Genomic DNA, 20,593 nt, shown 5'->3' with positions numbered 1-20,593 from the left:
CTCAGTAGGATTGTTTTTTTTAAAAAAATCTTGATCTTCAAAGCTTTCTCAACTTAAAATGCTGTTGTATTCAACCCCGAAGCTTCCCATGGAGCTCGGCAATGCAGCTGTGACTGTCCTCAGAGCTCAGGGCTAAATTGGAGACCTGGTCTTTGAAAACGCAGACACTGGCTTGTAATCATACTTTTCAAGTCAAAGAGTCAAGTCTCTTAATGTTTGCTGGAGTTTATGGGTTTCAACCCTGAAGGAAATAAAAGCGGTTGGAAGAAAGAATTCGGGGAAGCAAGTAAAGAGCCTTTGTTGATGGAGATAATTTCTGATGAGGCCTCAACTAGCTTGACTGAACCATTACCCCTCCCCTCGTCTCTAGAATGCAGCAGCAGTTCTGTAAAACAAAGAAATCATGCGGGGTTTGCACCGGTACAGTATGGGGAAATCTCCCCGTGCTTCCGACCAAGCACCTCTCCTTAAAAGAAAAAGGAAAAGGATAAATTATATCAGGTTATCCTTTTTATTCCCTTTGCTGAGCCAGTTCCTGCTGCACTGAGGGAACCTTATAATCAGATTTGTGCAAGTATTTTTGTCCGGGCATGCTGAGCTTTGTCAGCATAAAATGTTTATAAACTGCTAACATACAGGGTTGTGGGTTGTTGGTTTTTTTTTCAGTCTATTTGTATGGTTTCATTTAATTTCACTTTTCTCCACCTATAGACCAACTATTTCATTCCCAGACAGAGAAAAGAAAAAAACTACTCACCTTTGAAACCCACTATCCTCCCATCACACAAAAAATCGGGAGATTAGAGAACACAGTTAACATGAGTGTAACTAAAGGAATCAAACCCTGCTTCCTGACAGCCTAAGTATGGAACTCACAACATTAGAAGATTTCTACCCAATATGGATGCACTTAACATAATCTACTAAATAAGATTGGTAAACATTACCTCTGAGCCAGAAGTAAGGCCACCAGCCTATTCCACTGCCTATTTACCCAGCCATGCTACGATCTGCTAGTAGCCACGCTACTATTAGGTTGGGATATTTAAGGCTTGAGACTGGAACAGTGCCATTCCTTCAGCCAGTGATAACCTACATTTCCAAAAAAGTATTAAAATTCAACCAAATCACCTTCCAGTCATGCAGGTCAGAAGCCTAGGAGTTACCTCTGACTCCTCTCCCTCTTCACTCCTATGCAATAAGTCTCCAAGTGCTTTTCCTTTCTTCTTGGGTCCATCCTCTCCCTTTTGTTTCCAATGCTTGGGCCAATCTCTCAATGTCTTTGTCTTAAACATTTCCAACAGTATTCTGATTTGTTTCCATGTCATTGATTTCTCAGTTTTCCATCCATTATTTTACAGTGCTACTAAGTTAGTTTCTTTAAAAATATAGAATTTATTATGCTATATACTTACTCAAAAGTCTTCTGTGGTTCCCCAAGGCCCTAAAGAATAAAGCCCATCTATTGGCATGGCTTCTCTAGCACCACTCTACCTTTCTACCACATAATCTTCTTTACCTGTTTACGTAACGTGTTCTATTCACACACAAGAAATTATTCATTTCGTGCGTATGTGCTTTGGCACTTCTAGTAACATGATGGACTAAGATGATATCAATGAGCTCACCTTAGAAACTCATAGAAATTCTGAATAAAATAAAACACACACAAACAATTCAAATGCAGAGTGACCACAAAAGAAATCAAAGGTGCAGATTATAGAAACAGAGAGCAATGGTAAATCTAGTACAATAAGCAGAGGATGATGCCCAGAAGACTTTCCACTCCAGACAAGAGCTTGAGAGGGTGGAGACTTTGGTTCTAACATCTATATGTGAAAAAATAGATGGATTCTGGCCTGTTAAAAAAGGAAACTGGCTAAACCCTGAATAAATTGAATAGCCTCAAAGATCTGGCCCGTCTATGGAAATGAGACCTCTGACCTTAGCCAGAGAAAGCTGCAAGGAAGACTGCCATTCAATGGGCCCATTGGGAAAGTAGGGAGGAGTAAGGGTAGAGGCAAAAAGATTCCAATCAGAACTCAAAGTCTGAGCCTCATGCCAGAGGGGCTTGAGTCTAAATATGTATTATCTGTGTTATAAAGAAACCCCAAAATAAAAATTAGTCTATGCTGTTAAATCCATTGAGCCCAGACAGACGCAAATGGAAATCCATTCAGTGAGAATGCTTCCACATTTCAGTGCCCATAGAAACATCCTAGCACGACCACACCACCAACAGAACCCACAGAAGATATAAATTTAAAAAAAAATGACAGATCCCAAGAAAAAAAAATCCACATGACCCAGGGAAGATAGAACAAACAGGAGAGCAGTTCCCTAAATACTACAGATACTAGAACAATCTTATAAAAGGGGGAAGGAGAGGATACAAAGTTCAACCGGCCCTCAAGGGACTAGTCTTAGAAACCAAAGACTATCAAAACCAAGGCAACTACTCTTTGCAAAACTGTCTCATTGAGGAGCTACATACTACCGTGATGTGGCTTCTGACTGTACATTTCTTTAATTCTCGGTTCTTTTCAGATTATCTACTTACATACTAAATACTACCCGCGCATCATCAATAGCTTCTTGCTTCCATTTGCAAATACTCTCCATTCACCCTATAGAAGCCAGTATAGCGTAGTGCTTATAATATCTGCAACTAAAAGTCCTGAGTTTATCCTGATTCTTTCTGCCACTTACTGGCTATATGACCCCAAATTCACCATCCTTTTTTCAGTTCCTCCTGCATAACAGGAGGACGATCGATCGCTTGTATTGAAGAGAATTGATGAAGAGACCCAGTGAGATAGCACTGTAAAACTCCTAGCCTAGGGCCTGGCACAGGGAAGTATTAAACAAATGTTATTCATTATCATTTAGGCTAATTACCTTGCATGCATTATTCTATATCCTTCAAACAATCTTGTAAAAAATATTATTACCTCCCTATGACATATTGGGAAAGTGAGTTCATAGATGTTAAGTAACTTGCCTGAGGTAACACTGCTAATAAGAGGAGAAAGTAGAGCATGAACCCAGAAGTCTTTGACCCCAAAGCCTACATGTCAGCTTCTACGTGATATTGCCAAGTGTACGTAGGACCCCAAAATGTTCACCCTCAACCAAGAGCCTTACTATCTGCTAACTCCACTGATGAATTGCTATGTGTCTCAATGTAAATTCACTTCTTTACTGAACATATTTATTGTGCTTCCTATACTCTAAGCACTGTGTAAGGTGCAGGAATTACAGTAGGGAATAATGCTACTTGCAATCTAGTGAGGTGATCAAACAGTACCTAAGTAAAAATGTGTGTGTGTGTGTGTGCACTTGAAATCATTAAAAAAAAAAAAAAAGCTTTGTGAAAAAAAAAATCATAGGGTGCAGAGAGAGTAATAAGTGGAACCTACCGTAGTGAGGATATAGTGGAAAGGCATCTTCTAGAAGCTAAAATTTAAGCCGAGTCTGAAAGTCCCCAAAGGAGCCAGATGTAGAGTGAGTAGGAGAGTAGTGTCCAAGGAAGGGCATCATGAGCAGAGGCCCTAATGTAGAAATCACCCTAGCACACTGGAGGAATTGAAACAAGGCCAAAGTGGCAGGAGCATAAAGTGGAGGCCAATCAGAGGGATGAGGAAAAAGAAGGATCCCAGGGGCTGGTCATGGGGTGAGTGATGGAGGCATCGGGGAGGAGGGTCGTGTTGTGAAGTTGTTTTCAAGGACAGTGGGAAAGCATGGAAATTCTTTAAATACAAGAATGACATGTTCTGATTATATTTTTAAAACATCCCTCTAACTAGAGAATGAACTTCACAGATAAGAGGCTGTACATAAAGAAACCATGTAGGAAACTATGATAATATGTTCATAGGGCAGCATGGCAGCAGAGAGGAGTGAGCAGACGGGAGACACACTTTCCAGGGGAAATGAAGACCATTGCTGAGAGATTGGACAGATTCTGGTAATAGGCTCACTCACTCAAGACTTAGCCTTATGACTCTTGAGTCCCTGCTTAGTCACTGGATTAGCTTCTTCTGGACTCTGCACCAGCTATGATCGGGGACAGGCACCTGGGCCAGAATCAGAACTAGCCCTTGGAGAACCTCTGGATGAGGCCAAACCCAAGGACAACATTGACGACATTCCCTCTACTCAACCTCCCGCACTAGAGAATGAGCCTCTTGCTGAAAGAGATTTTCATCTTGTCTAAATTGTAACCCCGTATCAATTAACAACGTCTGTTACGTAGTACATGCTCAATAAATATACTTTCAATTCAACTAAGTTTCTCAGGACTAAAATCAATGCCATATGACACTGAAGGGCTGTCTCTTTTCTCCCTTATCCCTCTTCATTTGTTCCCTTTCCTTCTCCATGTTCCTTTCTCTTCCACATAACTGGTATTTTTTTTTTTTTTACTTGCTGTCAGACTTTACCATTCAGAGACGACCAAAACAAAAGGAAAAAAAAATGGTACAAAGAGAAAATCAGCAGTTCTGTTCAATAATAGCCAATTGTTTCCCTGACAGCATCCAGACAAATAGTCTAAATCACAAATGCATTTGTGACCCTCGTTTTGGAAGGGCTGCTCTAATCTTAGCGACTGGAATTGAACTTCAAAAATGGGTATCAAGGTCTTTGGGGGGCCCTCAATTTGCTGTTCCAACACCCCAGTGGCTGAACTGCTACCATCCTTTTTCATTCGCTTAATAAAAATAACAAGAAAAACCATAATAGCCAAATTTTTCTCTCAAATGCCAATGTAGAGAGCAATCATTCCCCAACTTCAAGGCAGTAAAAAGGCTAGTTTGAACAATGCTTTATTTTTACCTCATTTATTTCTCAATTTTTATCCCTAGATTAGCTATATACTACAGAAGAGGAGACAATACTTCAAGCTGCAGAGTAGTTTAAAGTTGCAAAGCAGATTAAGGAAAGAAGTCTGTATAATCACTATCAAATCCCTGTGTCCATCATCCTCCTCTTATGCCTTTATGTAAGAAAGTCAAAAGGTAGCTTAGATTTAAAATTAAAAAAAAAAAATCACAGCATGACTGCAGATGGGTTCTAGGAGCTCCTTTTTAAAAAACAGCAGATCATGAAGCGGCCCTCATTGGATAAAATCAACTTTGGGTAAAAATTCAGCTAAAATGGTATGGAGACTCAAAGGTTATTATCAATTTATTTCACACTATGATTGCTTTCAGGTTTTTGCTAGACAAAATTTTCAAAAACGTGCAAATTTCACAGTTCTCCATACACCCCTAAGCACTAATCATGCCTAGGTACAAGATGCAGATGTTTTGTAAAAGGGCTAAAAATATATTTCTGTAAATATTGTCCCTTGGGAATATCTTTTATACAACTCAGTTTGAATGGCTTATATGATGACACAACTAAATTCTTCAGCTAAAGATGCTTACATATTTATCGTCTGAATAATGAAATATTTTAATGGCGATAGTCTTTGGGTAGTGAGTGTTTCAATGAATAATATACGTTGTTCTTTCAAAAGAAAAAGTTCTCACGTGCTCACATGAAGAACTGCCTTCTTCATTTTATTCCAAGGTCAATTTAATATGCACACTGAAAATTAAATATAAATAAAATGTAGTGACATATACTTACTGTTCTTATACCATATAAAAATCACATTAATGTCAAATGACAAACGATGTTGTTTTGCTGACTAAATGGCAGGTTTAATGAGAAAGATACATTTTTAGGCCTAGTTCTCATTCATTGTGTCTACAATGTAACTTCAATGACAATAATGCAAAGAATAACTTTTTTTTCCAAAAAAAGTTATCAATAACCTAAAATCTCTGTGTCCTATTCTAGGATATTCAGATCCCACCTTTACACAAACCAGCAACTAAGAAAAGAGGCACTTTTGGTAATTCTATAGAGATATCTTTTTTCCTTAAACATAAGATTAGACTTGTGGCATTATTAAAATTTGAACTGTAGTTGGCATCTGCTCCAATTATGGCAGGAACCAGGAAAAGAAATTTCCTTATTTGTATGTATATGTGTGTCTACATATGTACTTATATACTATTACACTTAACTTCTAATAAATTCTTGCAGAACGGTGTGAACAAAGATGGGATCCACAGAATACATTCACCCCAAACCATAATATGTCACAAATGTCTTTGGCACAGACGCTTTTGAATTTGCTGCCTGCACTAAAACCTGCCACATTATAAACATAGTTGACCCTACAACAACAGCGGTTTGAAATAAGCAGTCCACTTATATGGGATTTTTTTTACAACATAGTACTATAAATGTATTTTCTCTTCCTTATGACTTTCTTAATAACATTTCCTTTTCATAAGCTTACTTTAAGAATACAGCATATAAGATATCTAACATATATATTAACACATAAAATATGTGTTGTTTATGTTATTGGTAGGGATTCTGGTGAACAGTAGACTCTTAGTAGTTAAGATTTGGGGGATTCAGAAGTTGCACACAGATTTTCAACTGTGCAGGGGGTCAGTGCTTCTAACTTCATCATTGTTGACCCTTGAGGGTCAACTGTATTTATCCACTGTTTTTCTGTATTTGAACAACTGTAAAAAACAAAACAAAACAAAAACAAACAAAAACAAAAACCCTCCATGTGTACAGTGTGCTAAGACACTATTTAGCTTTTATATGGTATGAAACACAATCATAAATATACACACAGGCAACAACATCACCTGAAACTTACTTTGTCCAGAATGTCTATACTAAAATTTAAATTTATAATCCAAATAAAACCCTAAATTTACAATATCTCCTATGGGATGTCTAGGTGGTTCAGCCAGTTAAGCATTCAACTCTTGATTTTGGCTCAGGTCATGATCTCAAGGTCATGGAATTAAGCCTTGAGTCGGTCTCTGCCCTCAGCAAGGAGTCTTCTTCAGATTCTCTCTCTTTCTCTGTCTCTCTCTCAAATAAATAAAATATTTTTAGAAATTAAATTAAATCAAAAATCTCCTACATAACTCAGATACCCAAGAATCCACTTATATCACACACCACTTTGATAAATACTGGTCTTTTAGAACAAAGATAGTCAACATCTTTTATCTCTTCATTCACACATACTGGAACTGTAGTATTCTTAAAAGGTTCCCGAATAATTAGGTTATTTCCCTGTGGCTCAAAAAGCCTAGTTGCTGAGAGAACTGCCTTTCTGAACAGCCTCCTGTAGCTCCCCAATGAAATCCCAAGCTTCCTCCTGAGGCACAATCACCAGTGACACAAAGGGGGCCATTTTTCTAGTAACCATGCATGCTGGAGCCAACCAGAATTGAGAATTTGATCCAAGTGTTCAATAGGAAGCTCAGGGACATATATTCTTTGCAGTGAAGATTGGTTCTTCTTTGCAGAAAAAGCCACGTTCTTCTACCAAGCATTCAGAACCAGAGGGACACACAAGAAAATGGAGGGAACGCCCACCTATAGAGCTTCATCAGTCATTGTAGGTGACAACTATCAAACCCAGGTCATCCCCAAATCTAGCTAAAATTGTCAGCCACCTCCTGTCAGGGAATCCCAGAAAGTCCATCGGGAAAATCAGTAGTTTCTTTTACTTTGTGAAATCCTCCAAGTGTATCATTAAGGCTCCAGAGGAGAGATTCAAACTTAAGGTATTTATTTTCTTTAAAGAGTTTAGGTGTGAGATGCCTATGCACTGAGGATGAAAGGTTGCATTTATAATTACATAAATTGTGAAAAATTACTGTTGTTCAGAGGCTGGCAGTAAGTGTGGATAAAAGGCTAAGGTAAGTTTTTCTATCCAGAGGTTATTTAATTCTTTCAGCGCCCCTCCCACCAGCCCAGCTGCCGCAACTCCCCCCCCCCCCCCCCCCCGCCCACAGCTTTATAAATTCTCAAATTAGAGAGTCTTAAAACAGAAGCTTCTATTTTGGCAAAGATTTATTAATATTATTTTATGCCCGGTTTCTCATACCTGGGATAGTTACACATAATGTTTTAATCCTGGCTTGTAAAAAAAAATATTTTAAAAGATGAATTCTTTACACTTGTATCATGTATAATATAATTATAGACTACAGGGTGCTATTTTGGACATCAGGTACAGAGTTTTGTCTTAATCATACTGTTCAGTTCATAGCACATTATTAGCACTGGCCTGTACAAGGCACTACCTTCTTTTATTTCACTCCCTTTTAATCCTATAACCCACTCACATTCCTCTCTCTCTCCCGTTAGCCAACAATTGTAATGTGTTTGATATGTATCTTTCTGTGCATGTGCTTATAGCATGTATATTGTTCATTTTTTTCATGTATTTTATTCTATAAGGTACTATATATTTCAGTCTGGCTATTTCCTTTCTAAGGAAGCAATGTATTGCTTTTTTCTTTTATTTTTTTTAAAGGATTAACCTATTTTAACAATCATTTGATTCTGACTGCTGCTTAAAACTTACTCTGTATATATTCCCATCATGTTTCCCCTACTCCCTATTCCCATGAAAAACTCTTTACACCACTGCAATGAACCCCCTTATACATGTACGCTTATGGATTAGATGACTATAGTGTCCAAGGTAAGTCACTTCTGAGAGCAAACGGAGGCAGTGTTACTTGACCTGCTCAGGAAAGCCAGGTTGTGTGATCATTCTGCTTATGGACCTACGCAGGACCCTTTGGGATCTATGCCAAAGAACAGTGTTCAAATACTCTTTTTTTTTTTTTTTTTTTTTTTTTAGTGTTCAAATATTCTGATCTAACTACTACCAGATTGCTCACCGGAATACAGTATTAGTCTACATTTTTGTCAGCCCAGACACAATTTCCATTTTTATATTACTTTCTTTGTAATATTGCCTACATACGTGTTAAGATGTTTTTAAAATTATGGAATGTTCTTTTAAAGCAATGTCAAGCAAAACTAAGCCAAATATCTAAACAATTTTAAAGTCATAAAAAATAGAGGAGTCTGAGATATAGCCAGGAGCCAAATGAATTCTCAGAGCCATACATGCATTTCTTTGCACAATTGATATTCTCTGCACAAAGGTGTATTGATAAAATCTTATATATCAACAATACCAAATCTTTTCTTCCATGAGGATACACTTGACTATATTCACATTTGGAAATACTAAGATTATTTGTCTAAGATTCATAATATATGCCCAAAAGCTGTGAAATCATTTCTTTATCTCCCATTGAACACCACCCAACAATGTATTAGAACACTAGCTTTGAGGGGCACCTGGGTGGCTCAGCCAGTTAAGTGTCTGCCTTCTGCTCAGGTCATGATCTCTAGATCCTGGGACCGAACCTCATGTAGGGCTTTCTGCTCAGCGGAGAGTCTGCTTCTCTCTTTCTCTCCCCCTGCCCCTCACCACTGCTCATTCTCTGTCTCTCTCTCACTTAAATAGTTTTTTAAAAAAATACACTAGTGGGCAGCCCAGGTGGCTCAGCGGTTTAGCACAGCCTTCAGCCCAGGGCATAATCCTGGAGTCCCCGCATCGAGTCCCACATCAGGTTCCCTGCATGGAACCTGCTTCTCCCTCTGCCTGTGTCTCTGCTTCTCTCCCTCTGTCTCTCTCATGAATAAATAAATAAAATCTTAAAAAAAAAATGAACACTAACTTTGAAAAACATTGCGATTTACTTCAATATGTAAATACACCATGCATAAGCCATCCTATATAAGAAAACCTTCCAAGCTACTAAAGTACCCACACTTCACTTTAATTCTAACTATACTTCCACATGTGATTCAAAAGCACAGCCAAGTACAGAAACAACTGTTTTAGAATACTTTCTCCGTACCACCATCCCACTCCACCCTTCTCTATTTTTATGGCTTCCTTGGATAAGGATTTCGTTTGCCACCGTTTGTTGTATGGAATCTATGAAATACAGGAATTTTTGTATACAAATCCAAGACTTGCTATAGTGTAGGGTTACCATGAAATCTGGAATTACTGGAAATGTGTGAGTTGTTCATTGAAAGTGTTATAGACTCAGGTGAACATAAAAAATGTCAAGGTCCAGCAATATAAATATTAAAGTGTTTCCTGGTCCCCTGAACACTTTGACATATGGTGGGTTATGATGATGCGAGAAAGTAAGTAGAAGAATGTCAGAGAAGATATTGAAATATTAGGATGTATGGCATCTTGATAAATGTTTCCTTCTTTGAAAAAAACCTGGAACATGATGTATTATGATTGGTGCACCAGTCATCATGGAGGCAATGACCTCTCTTACAGTCTGAACCAGACCAGCCTCTCTTCTCTATATTATTCAGAACCTTAAAGGGCCATAACAGCTACTATAAGAGGGTCCAAGCAAGTATGAAAAATAGGTATAATTATAACATTTGGCAGTAGCAGGAAAGACAAAATTTTGCTCCTGCTTTGCGACACTAAAAAGAAAATCAGATATTGTTTGTTTGTTTGTTTGTTTGTTTAATATTGCTAAGTAATGAAGCCACAGCATCCTCTCCCTGCTTCTCTCTCTCATCCTGGTTACACATCCTTGACCTCCGCCTTATCCTTCGCATGCTTCCTTTTCATTAGCCCAAATCACAATGCCACCTTTTAGGAGCAGCAACTTCTCTGAGTGTGGATGTAGTTAACAGCAGAAAATAAAGTCTTTGTGAATGGACAACCTTTGCCATTTCCATTTCTAGTTATCTAGCACTAATACAGAAAAAGTATCGAGTTTTCATTTTGTACCCAGATGCTACTTCAAATTTTCTTTTTAATTCTAGCAGCTTTTGCTGTGCCTTGCTTTGGTTTTGCCCTCTCTCATTTTGTTATTGTTATACCGTCTATACTTTGCTTTGGATTTTGTTCGTTTGTTTCAACAGGGCACCTTGATTTCTCCAGATACGTTATTTGCCCAGAGAGATGGCTTTTCTTTTCCAGTTTACGTTCATGTTTTACACTGCTATTTGTCCACATTTGCAAGCCCCTCCAAAGCACTGTTGAATAATATGATGATAGCAGCAAACTCTGTTAGTTCTTGATTTTGATTGAAATGGTTTTAGTGGCTCCATATCTATTTGGAGGTTTTAGCAAATATAATTTATCATATTTAAGTAAAACCCCTCCATTACCTGTTTAGAAATGACCGCTGACCTTCCATATCCCTTTTCAGCATCTATCAACCTATCAGTGATGTGCGTGAGTGGCTTACCCAGGTTGGGGAGACCCAATTGTGAAATCCCTTCTCAAATTCATGCAGTGTCATCATGTTGGCTAATGGCTAAAGCATTTTTAAATGGCAATGGTAGAAGTATTTGCACCATGGAAATCAACAAATGCAACAAATCAGGGGGTTTTGTATTTTGGAAAGTTGCTTCTTAAACATTTACCACACACCACAGGACATGATCATTTAGACTTTCTCCTTTGATTTAATTAACTTAATCCATTCATTTAACAAATACTTCTTGAGCAGACACTACATACCAGGTGTTGTTCTAGGTACTGGGGATAGAGCAGTGAAAAAACTCCAAAATTCTTTCCTTTGTGCAGCTTAACATCTAGTAAAGTTTATATTCTATGATGTGAACGAACGTTGACAGACCTCCTGGTATTAAACTATATTGTTATTATGGAATAAACCTTAGTTGGTCAACAGGGTATGTTATTTTCATGTAGTGCTGAATTGAATTTTCCTATTTAGGATGCTTGCATCTATATCCATCAGGGATAATAGTCTTTAGTTGAGGGCTTATTTTTGTATTATGTTCATCAGGTTTTGCTATTAATGTTATTCCATATGCATAAAATTAACTGAGGAATTTCACTCTAATTCTGAGATCTGGAATAGCATAAATAACATTGAAATCATCTGTTCTTTAAAGGTTGGCTAAAAACTCAGCTGTGAAACCATCTGGACCTGGGTGCCTGTTTTGACGGTGGATCTTTAATTGCCCTTCCAATTCCTTCTATGGCAATGTGTCCATTCAAACATTTTATTCCTTGGCATAACATACCTTTTGATTAAAAAAAAAAAAACAGCCATTTTGTCTAGATTTTCAAATGCATCACCAAAGAGCATCACTAAATATTATTTTATAAATTTTTAAGCCCTTCCATATCTGTGTTTGATACACTTTCTATATTTTCTCTCTTACTCTTCATTCTAGCTTCTGGAGGATTTTATCTATTTGGTTAGCCTTTCCAAAGAACTAGCCCTTGGATTTATCTTATTTTCCACTCTGTTGTTGTTGTTCTACCTCAGTTTCAGCTTCTGTCTTTATTATTTCTTCCCAATATCTTTTGGTTAATTTCATTACTAATTTCTAAATTTCTAAAACTGTATGTCAAGTTACTTTTCTAATTTCTAAAACTGTATGTCAAGTTTCTTTATTCTTAGCATTCCTTAATAATAGTGGCATTTAGTGTCATATGTTTTCCTCTTATAATTTCAATTGTAAGCAGATTAATTGAAATTAATTTTTATTTCAAGACAATTTATAATATCCATTTGAATTTCTTTTTTATTTCAGAGTTAATTATGGGATATTTCTTAATTTCAAGTAGTCAATATTTTTTGCTCATCTTTTTTTTTAAGATTTTATTTATTTATTCATGAGAGAGAGAGAGAGGCAGAGACACAGGCAGAAGGAGAAGCAGGCTCCATGGGAGCCTGATGTGGGACTCTATCCCGGGTCTCCAGGATCACACCCTGGGCTGAAGGCGGTGCTAAGCTGCTGAGCCACCCAGGCTGCCCACTATTAGATTTTTTCTTTTGCAGTCACGTACACAGTTTTTATGAATTTTCCACGAATGTAAAAAATTTAGATATTCCACAAGTAGATTTAAAATGTGAGAGTGTTATGAACTGAATTGTTTCCCTAAATTTCATAGGTTAATGTCCTAACCTCCAGTGTGACTATATTTGGAGATAAGGACTTTAAGGAGGTAATTAAGGTTAAATGAAGTCATAAGGGTGGGGCCCTAATCCAACAGGACTGTTGTCCTTAAAGAAGAAGAAGAGATACCAGGAGCTCACAGAAACAGAGAAAAGATCGTGTGAGGACATAGCAAGAAAGCTGTTATCTGCACCAAGGAAAGAGACCCCTAGATAAATCAACTTGCCAACATCTTAGTTAGACTTCCAGCCTCCCAAACTGTGACAAAATAAGTTTCTGTTGCTTAAGCTGCTCAGTGGTATTTTGTTATGGCAGCCCTAGATGTAAAGTATATAAAGATAAAGACAAATTTATTAATTATAATTACCTAAAGGATGCAAAAATATTGATTCAACAGGGCACGTGCACCCCAATGTTGGTAATAGTATTATCAACAATAGCCAAATTATGGAAAGAGACCAAACGTTCATTGACTAATGATGGATAAAGAAGCCATGGTCTATATAAATCTAGTGGAATATTATTCAGCCATGAAAAAGAATGAAATCTCACCATTTGCAATGACATGGATTATGCTAAGTGAAATAAGTCAGTCAGAGAAAGACAAATACCATATGATTTTACTCTGTGGAATTTAAGAAACAAAACAGGTGAATATAGGGGAAAGTAAAAAAAGAGAAAGAGAAAGAGAAAGAGAGAGAGAGGCAAACCATAAGAGACTTTTAAATACAGACAACAAACTCAGGGTTAATGGAGGGAGGTGGGGGGGTGCTAAATGGTGATGGGTATTAAGGAGGGCACTTCTTATGATGAGCACTGAGTGTTATATGTCAGTGATGAATCACTAAATTCTACTCCTGAAACCAATATTATACTATATGTTAACTACCTAGAATTTAAATTAAAACTTTTAAAAAACTTTTTAATTATATTATTTCTACTTTGTTTCTTGCTTACTTTAGGGCTACTAGATTCAGCCCATTTTGCATGAGGTATATGGAAATTTCACATTGTGACTATATATTTATCAGGTTTTCCTTGTAATTCTAACAGTTTTTGCTTTATTTACTTAAATGTTTTGATATTTAGTACTTACAGATCTATAGTTTACTCATAAATGTTTCCTTCCATAATTGCACAATATCCCTATTTATCCTGTTACTATTTTTAAATCTTGTTTAGTGTGCTAAACTTTAGTTTTATTTTATTTTTTATTTTTTTATTTTTTAAAGATTGTATTTATTTCTTCATGAGAGGCTCAAAGAGAGGCAGAGACACAGGCAGATGGAGAAGCAGGCTCCATGCAGGGAGCCTGACATGGGACTCGATCTCGGAACTCCAGGATCATGCCCTAAGCCAAAGGCAGATGCTCAACTGCTGAGCCACCCAGGCATCCCTAAACTTTAGTTTTATTAAGTATGGCCTAATATTAACATTGACACTACTGTTTTCTGTTTGCTTTTTCCTTTATCCAGCTTACATTTTGGAAATTTTTTCTATCATTCTGCTTTAAGTGTTTATCTTAAAAACAATATATTTTTGGATTTTGTTTTCTAACCTGATACAACTATCTTTGATAGCCTATTTATATTTAATTTGCTAGGTTTTATTTTTTCATAACATTTGATATTCATTTAATTTTGTTGCTTTTTTCCTTTCTCTGATTTTGAGCTAATTTAATGAAGTTGCTAGTCATTCATTCTTTTTCTTTTTATTCAGACATTTTACTGTGCACTTTACTTCTACTAGGACAACTTTACTTCTTAAAACTCATAATATTCCAATTATTATCACCAGTGAGATGTTATTTTTTTTAATTTTTATTTATTTATGATAGTCACACAGAGAGAGAGAGAGAGGCAGAGACACAGGCAGAGGGAGAAGCAGGCTCCATGCACCGGGAGCCCGACGTGGGATTCGATCCAGGGTCTCCCGGATCGCGCCCTGGGCCAAAGGCAGGCGCCAAACCGCTGCGCCACCCAGGGATCCCACCAGTGAGATGTTATATGTCCCAGTTGCTTCATCCTAACCCAATTAGATTAGACTTTTAGAATATTTTGTCTTTCCTACTCTTCCAACCAATGAAATCTTTAGATTGATTTTACTTCACTTCTCTCACCATACCTAACAAATTCCTAAGCTTTGCTTCATTTAGCATTATAACTAGATACTATTTTTGGTTCCATTGTAACATGACTCATATTTCAATAATTTTTGTTTTATAACTTTTTTTCAGGTATTGTCATATTAAATTGAACTATGTATGCTGCAAGTTTCATTGACAACCACTTGCCCCCACATCTTCCCCTATATTAAAGTTTATCTCTCATGTTTTACTGTTGGATAGATGGGGCTAGTGGATAGCACAAGTTCAGAATCCTTCTATATATCTAAAAAGATTTCTTTCATCCTAACAGACAATTATCAGTGCTCTTCACCCAGGCACCTCATATTTTCTAGCTTTCAATTTGCTGATGCAAAGTCTGATGTCAGTCTGATTCTTGCTTATTCCTGCCTAGAAGATCAGAAGATATTCTTTTTATTCTTAAAGCTTAGGAATATTCCCAGGATATTTGTACATTTTATCTTCAACTTTGTGAGCTCCTTTAATCTGCAGGCTCAATCTTTTTTTTTTTGGATCAGGGAAATTTTAATCCATTGTTTACCTCCTTTTCATCTGTTTAGTTTTCTCCTTCTGAAATCCTATAATTTTTTTTTGAAATCCTATAATTTAAAAAAAAATGAAATCCTATAATTTGATTGTTGGGAAATACAAATATGTAACTAAATCTGTTATATTTTCCCTTATGATTTCCAATTGTTTTTATTTTTACCCCATATTCACAATATTTCTATCATTTGATCTTCCAGACCCACAGTTCTGGTTTCACCATTTCCTTTCAATTTATCTACCAAATTTTAATTGAGAAATCATAGTTTGTCTATTTGTCTTACATCAAATATGTCTCTTTATTCAGTAACTGAATCTAATGCTCTAATGGACATTTTAGTCCATTTCATTATCTGTACCCTCCAGAAGTTCTGCTTCATTAGGAGATTTTTGTTCTAGGTATGCATTCACTTATTTATTCACTGATCAATTCAATGAACATGTTGTATGCCTGCTATGTTTTAGGCACTTTTATAAGTGCTGGGGAAGAGCAGTGAAAATGACAGAAAAGGACCACTTTCCTCATGGAGAGATGAACAAATAAATGGAATACATAGTGTATCAGAGTGATAAATGACCTAGAGGAACTAAGGTAAGGGAATAGAATGAGAAATTGAGGATAAGGGGTAGATTGCAATTTTACATGAATAGTCAAGAAGATCTTTATTAAGAAAGTAAAAGTAAAAGAAAGAAGAAAAGAAAGAAAGAAAGAAAGAAAGAAAGAAAGAAAGAAGAAGAAGAAGAAGAAGAAGAAGAAGAAGAAGAAGAAGGGAGGAAGGAAGGAAGGAGAAGAAGAAGAAGAAGAAGAAGAAGAAGAAGAAGAAGAAGAAGAAAAAGAAAGAAAGAAAGAAAGAAAGAAAGAAAGAAAGAAAGAAAGAAAGAAAAGAAAGAAAGAAAAGAAAGAAAGGGTAAAGATCTGTAGTATGTGAAAGCCTAAGAGGATGAGCATTCCAGGCAGAGGGAACTCAGGATCAGGATGGTCAGAACAGAATCACGTATGCCTGTATCAGAGTCTTGCCACCTTGTACAACTCTAGAGAAGACTCTATGTAAATGAGAACCCCTATAGCACAAAAATGTATGGACGCAAACAGAACAATTATGAAATCATTGCAATATTTGGGTAAGAAATGATGATACCTTGTACCAAGCTAGTAGTAGTAGCAGTGATGAACAGTGGTCAGATTCTACTGGTATCTTAAAAGTAAAGCCACCTGTTCATTCATTCATTTATTCATTCAACCAGAGCTGGCTTCATGAACATGCAACCTGTTCAGGAGCAGAAGGCCCTGTGCTTAGAAGGTCCCATGATGGGTTTGATACTTTGCTGTAGCTATTTTAAATTCATAATAATCTTTAAATAAGAAGACCTAAATTTTCACTTTGTACTAGACCCACAAATTATGTAGCCAGTCCCATATGCAGCAAATATTTATTAAGCATTTATTATTATAGGATCTGGCATTATATCAGGGAAGAAAAAAACAGAAGTACTCTCATGGTGTTTACATGGATGAAGCAGATAAAGGGCAATGAACATAATAATAAGTCAATTATTTAGTGTGTTAGAAATTTAGTGGTGCAATAGAGAAAAAAATAAGAAGCTGGCAAAGGGATCTGGGTGAAGATGCAGAGCTCAAATTACATGATTTAATGGGGGTAGTCAAGATAGGCCTTGTTGAGAAAGTGAGTATCTGAAAATACTTAAAGGAAGTAAGGGATTTGATGAAGGAATGCCAAGGGGATGAGGCTCCCTAGGAGAAGCTAGCAAAAGACCCTATGAAGGGAGCATTCCCACTACATTCCCAGAGTAGCATAAGCAAAGGACAAAATAGATGAAGAGGAACAATGTTGAGGGGAAGGGGGCAGATACTATAGGACTTTTTAGGCCATTGAAGCACTGAATTTTACTGAGTGAAAAGGGAGTCGCTGTAGGGACATGGACAGAGCACTTCCATCTGACTATGTTTAACAGGATTAAAGTTGTATAGAAAATCAACTGTAGGAAGGGACGTTCTAATCAATTGCAAAGCTATTACAATCCAGGTGTGAAATTAATGGTAGCTCAGATCAGGGTGATATCAGGAGAAATGGTAAGAGTGATCAGATTTTATACATATGTTGCAGGTGGGACCAAAATAATCTCCTAAATGATTGGACGTAGGGTATGAGATGGAGTAGGCAAGAATAGCTCCAGAGTTTGGGTCCTGAGAAAATGAAAGAGTAAAACTGAGAAATGAGATGGATGAAAAAAGCAAATCTAGAGAAGATCATGATTTCAGTTTTGGACTTGAATTTGGAATGTCTCTAAGACATCCTAGTGGATGTGGGATAGAGCTTTGTCTAGAGATCAGACTAGAGCTCTGTGCTGGGGATATAGTGCCCCTGGACTATAAATGGTTTTTAAAGCACTGAGACTATGTGAGATGATCAAAAGAATGAATGTAGATGGAGAAAAGGGCCACGCACTGAGCCCTGGGACATTCAACATTAGAGAACTGGGCAAAAGAGAAAGAACCAGCAAAGGAGAGTAAGGAACAGCAAGCTGTGAAGTAGGAATTACAGTCACAAAATTATGAGAGAAATAGATTTTGAGACAGTAAATGTGGACAATTCTTTCAAGAATGATCACTCCAAAGTGGAAGACAAAAATGGGTAGAAGCTGGTAAGCAAGAGAGATAAAAAAATAAGCGTCCAAGATGTTAAGAACAACAACATGTTTGTATGTTGGAGGGCATGATTCAGTAGATTTAGGAAATGAGAATATTGCTAACACGGTGCTCTTGAGTAGTTGAGAAGGAATGTGATCATTTCCACAAATTAGTTAGCTCTAGATAGGAGCAAGTTGAGTTGTTGTTCACCCATGATCATGTTGTAACATGAAAGTTGTTTATCTATGGTCATGTTGTAACAGGAAGGACAGCAGAGTATACAGGCAGATACTGGTACTAAATTACTGTAGTGCTTCAAGTGTGTGCAAGTGTGTGTTCTTCCATTTTCCTTCATTTTCTAAATAGAAAAACAAGGCACTAAGTCAACAGTATTTGCTAATGGACTGGGTGTGGAGTACACAAAAAAGAGAAGAGTCAGCTTGACCCCAGGATTTTTTGGCCTGAACAATCGGAAAGTTGGGGTTGCCATATCTAGGCTGGATATAGAGCTGGACTCATACTAGCTCATGAGAGCCAATTGTTAAATTTCCAGTGACTCAGTAAGCCAGTCATTAAGTAGAGCCATTATTAAAGATTAAATTATACAAACTTCCAATCAAATAAAATTTTAAGAACAAAATTAATATATATCATCAAAAATATTAAAAATAATAATACATACTTGACACTGATCAGTTTACTGTGTTTTACCATATTGATGTTCTTGAGGTTATTTACATCTGTTGTATCCATATGATGTAAATACAATATGGTGGCGTGTTACTGTGTCTCTCTTCCCAACCATCCATTCAGTGATGTCATGTTGGTAGCTTGAAACCACCATGTTAGGAGTATTCCCACCACAGAAACTGGAAAATGCTAAAAGTCAGGGCTTAATTTATAGTTTCATTGTTTGTCTAGACTTCAGAAAGTGATAGAGAAGATGCTAATATTGTAGATTAAATTCAAAAGTATGTGGTTGTGTCTGTCACACTGTGAAAATGCAAAAAGTAGGAGAACTATTCCTCCAGTACTCAAAAGCATTCATCTGATTCAGCAAAGTCTCTGTGTTACTGACAAATGAGTGAAGTTCTAACACATATTTTTGTTGCGTCACTTTCATCTTAGTAAAGTAGATAAAAACAGTAACGAACATTCACATGGAACTAGGCTTGTTCACCAATTGCAACCATAGGTTGGCTACAAATAGAAGAGTTTGTCAAACATCAACAAAAGCATTCTGTAAGAATCAATTGGCTGTCACTAAAATGTATAATAAATGTGTTTATAGATTTTTTTTCTCCAGAAAGGCAACTGTTAAATGTTTAACAGCTCACCACTGCCTTTACTAAAATGGAAAAGAATGGAAGGAGCCAGTTTGTGGAGGATTATCACCAGAACTGCATGTTCTTTCTCTATCTGATGGCAGAGATTTTTCTACCCCTAGGTGCTTTGCTAATTTCCTTTGTCCATTCATCACTGACTTCTGGGATAACGGTGATCTAAAGAATGGCAACAGATAGAGAATATAAAGGGACATCGATCAGTCTTCCATTAGCTCCCCTAGTGGGCCACACAATGCCCTACCATTCCTAGTATCTCACAAGTTTCCCTGAATCTCTAGGACCAGTGAGGACACAAAGAAGAATCCAAAGGTGGTGATGGCCTCAAGGAAAGGCCTGGGGCCTAATCAAGCCCCAACTCGGTCTCCAACATTAGCTGTCTATGTGACCTGACTTTCAGAGGCAACTATGGAATTACTGGGCTTCATGCATTCCACATGCACTGTGTTATTGCTCAGATCATGTGGGAAATGGAAGGAGCACTGGACCTTAAAACCACAGACTTAGGTTCTGGCACCCTCACTGATTTTAGGCAAATACCTAACTATTGACTTGGGAGTTTGGTCTAAATAAACTTTATATCCAGAAACTTTAGAATTCTAAATTCTGTTCTCACTTACTTATAGCATGCAAGGAGCATCTGGAGATAGTTGCCAGGTAATAACTGACTTCAAAAGTCTATTGCTCATATCTATAAAATTGGATTCTATTTTTTTTAATGACACAGATTATTTCTTCAATGAGAGTCTCAGTTTATAAGTTGATTAGCAGCATAAAGAAAATTGAAGACTATAAATGACCATATATTCAATCAACAGCATTACATTTAAGATTTTTAGAGTAACGTACCTTATTTCACATATATTCAAGACAATTAGGGTGGTTATCATGCTATCCCTATCACAAACATATCGAAAAGCATCCTATTTATGCCAGAGACCATTAGTACTCACAAAATATTCATGTGTTCCCTTATATTTCTCAATTTTTCTTGAAGTTCATTGCCAGGCCAATGGCTCTAACCAATAGCATGTTGGTAGAAGTGAT

The 20,593-nt window shown here is 36.9% G+C and overlaps 1 long non-coding RNA gene across 6 annotated transcripts in view; it reads right to left on the bottom strand.

Annotated features, from left to right (window-relative positions):
• Positions 1–20,593, bottom strand: part of LOC112669285 (uncharacterized) — a 151,192-nt gene that overhangs the window by 63,998 nt on the left and 66,601 nt on the right. Inside the window, exon 3 of one of the 6 annotated variants that reach the window (XR_003142147.2) lies at positions 5,430–5,592. The exons of the other annotated variants lie outside the window; for them this stretch is intronic. This is a non-coding gene — a long non-coding RNA (uncharacterized LOC112669285). The remainder of the gene's footprint in view (positions 1–5,429; positions 5,593–20,593) is intronic. 6 annotated transcript variants of the gene reach the window in all.

This window comes from Canis lupus, chromosome 19, assembly GCF_003254725.2.
Source record: "Canis lupus dingo isolate Sandy chromosome 19, ASM325472v2, whole genome shotgun sequence".
In the NCBI taxonomy this organism is placed as follows: Eukaryota; Metazoa; Chordata; class Mammalia; order Carnivora; family Canidae; genus Canis; species Canis lupus.
Note: the sequence above shows the minus strand (reverse complement) of the source record. Positions and strands in the feature narration are given on the sequence as shown.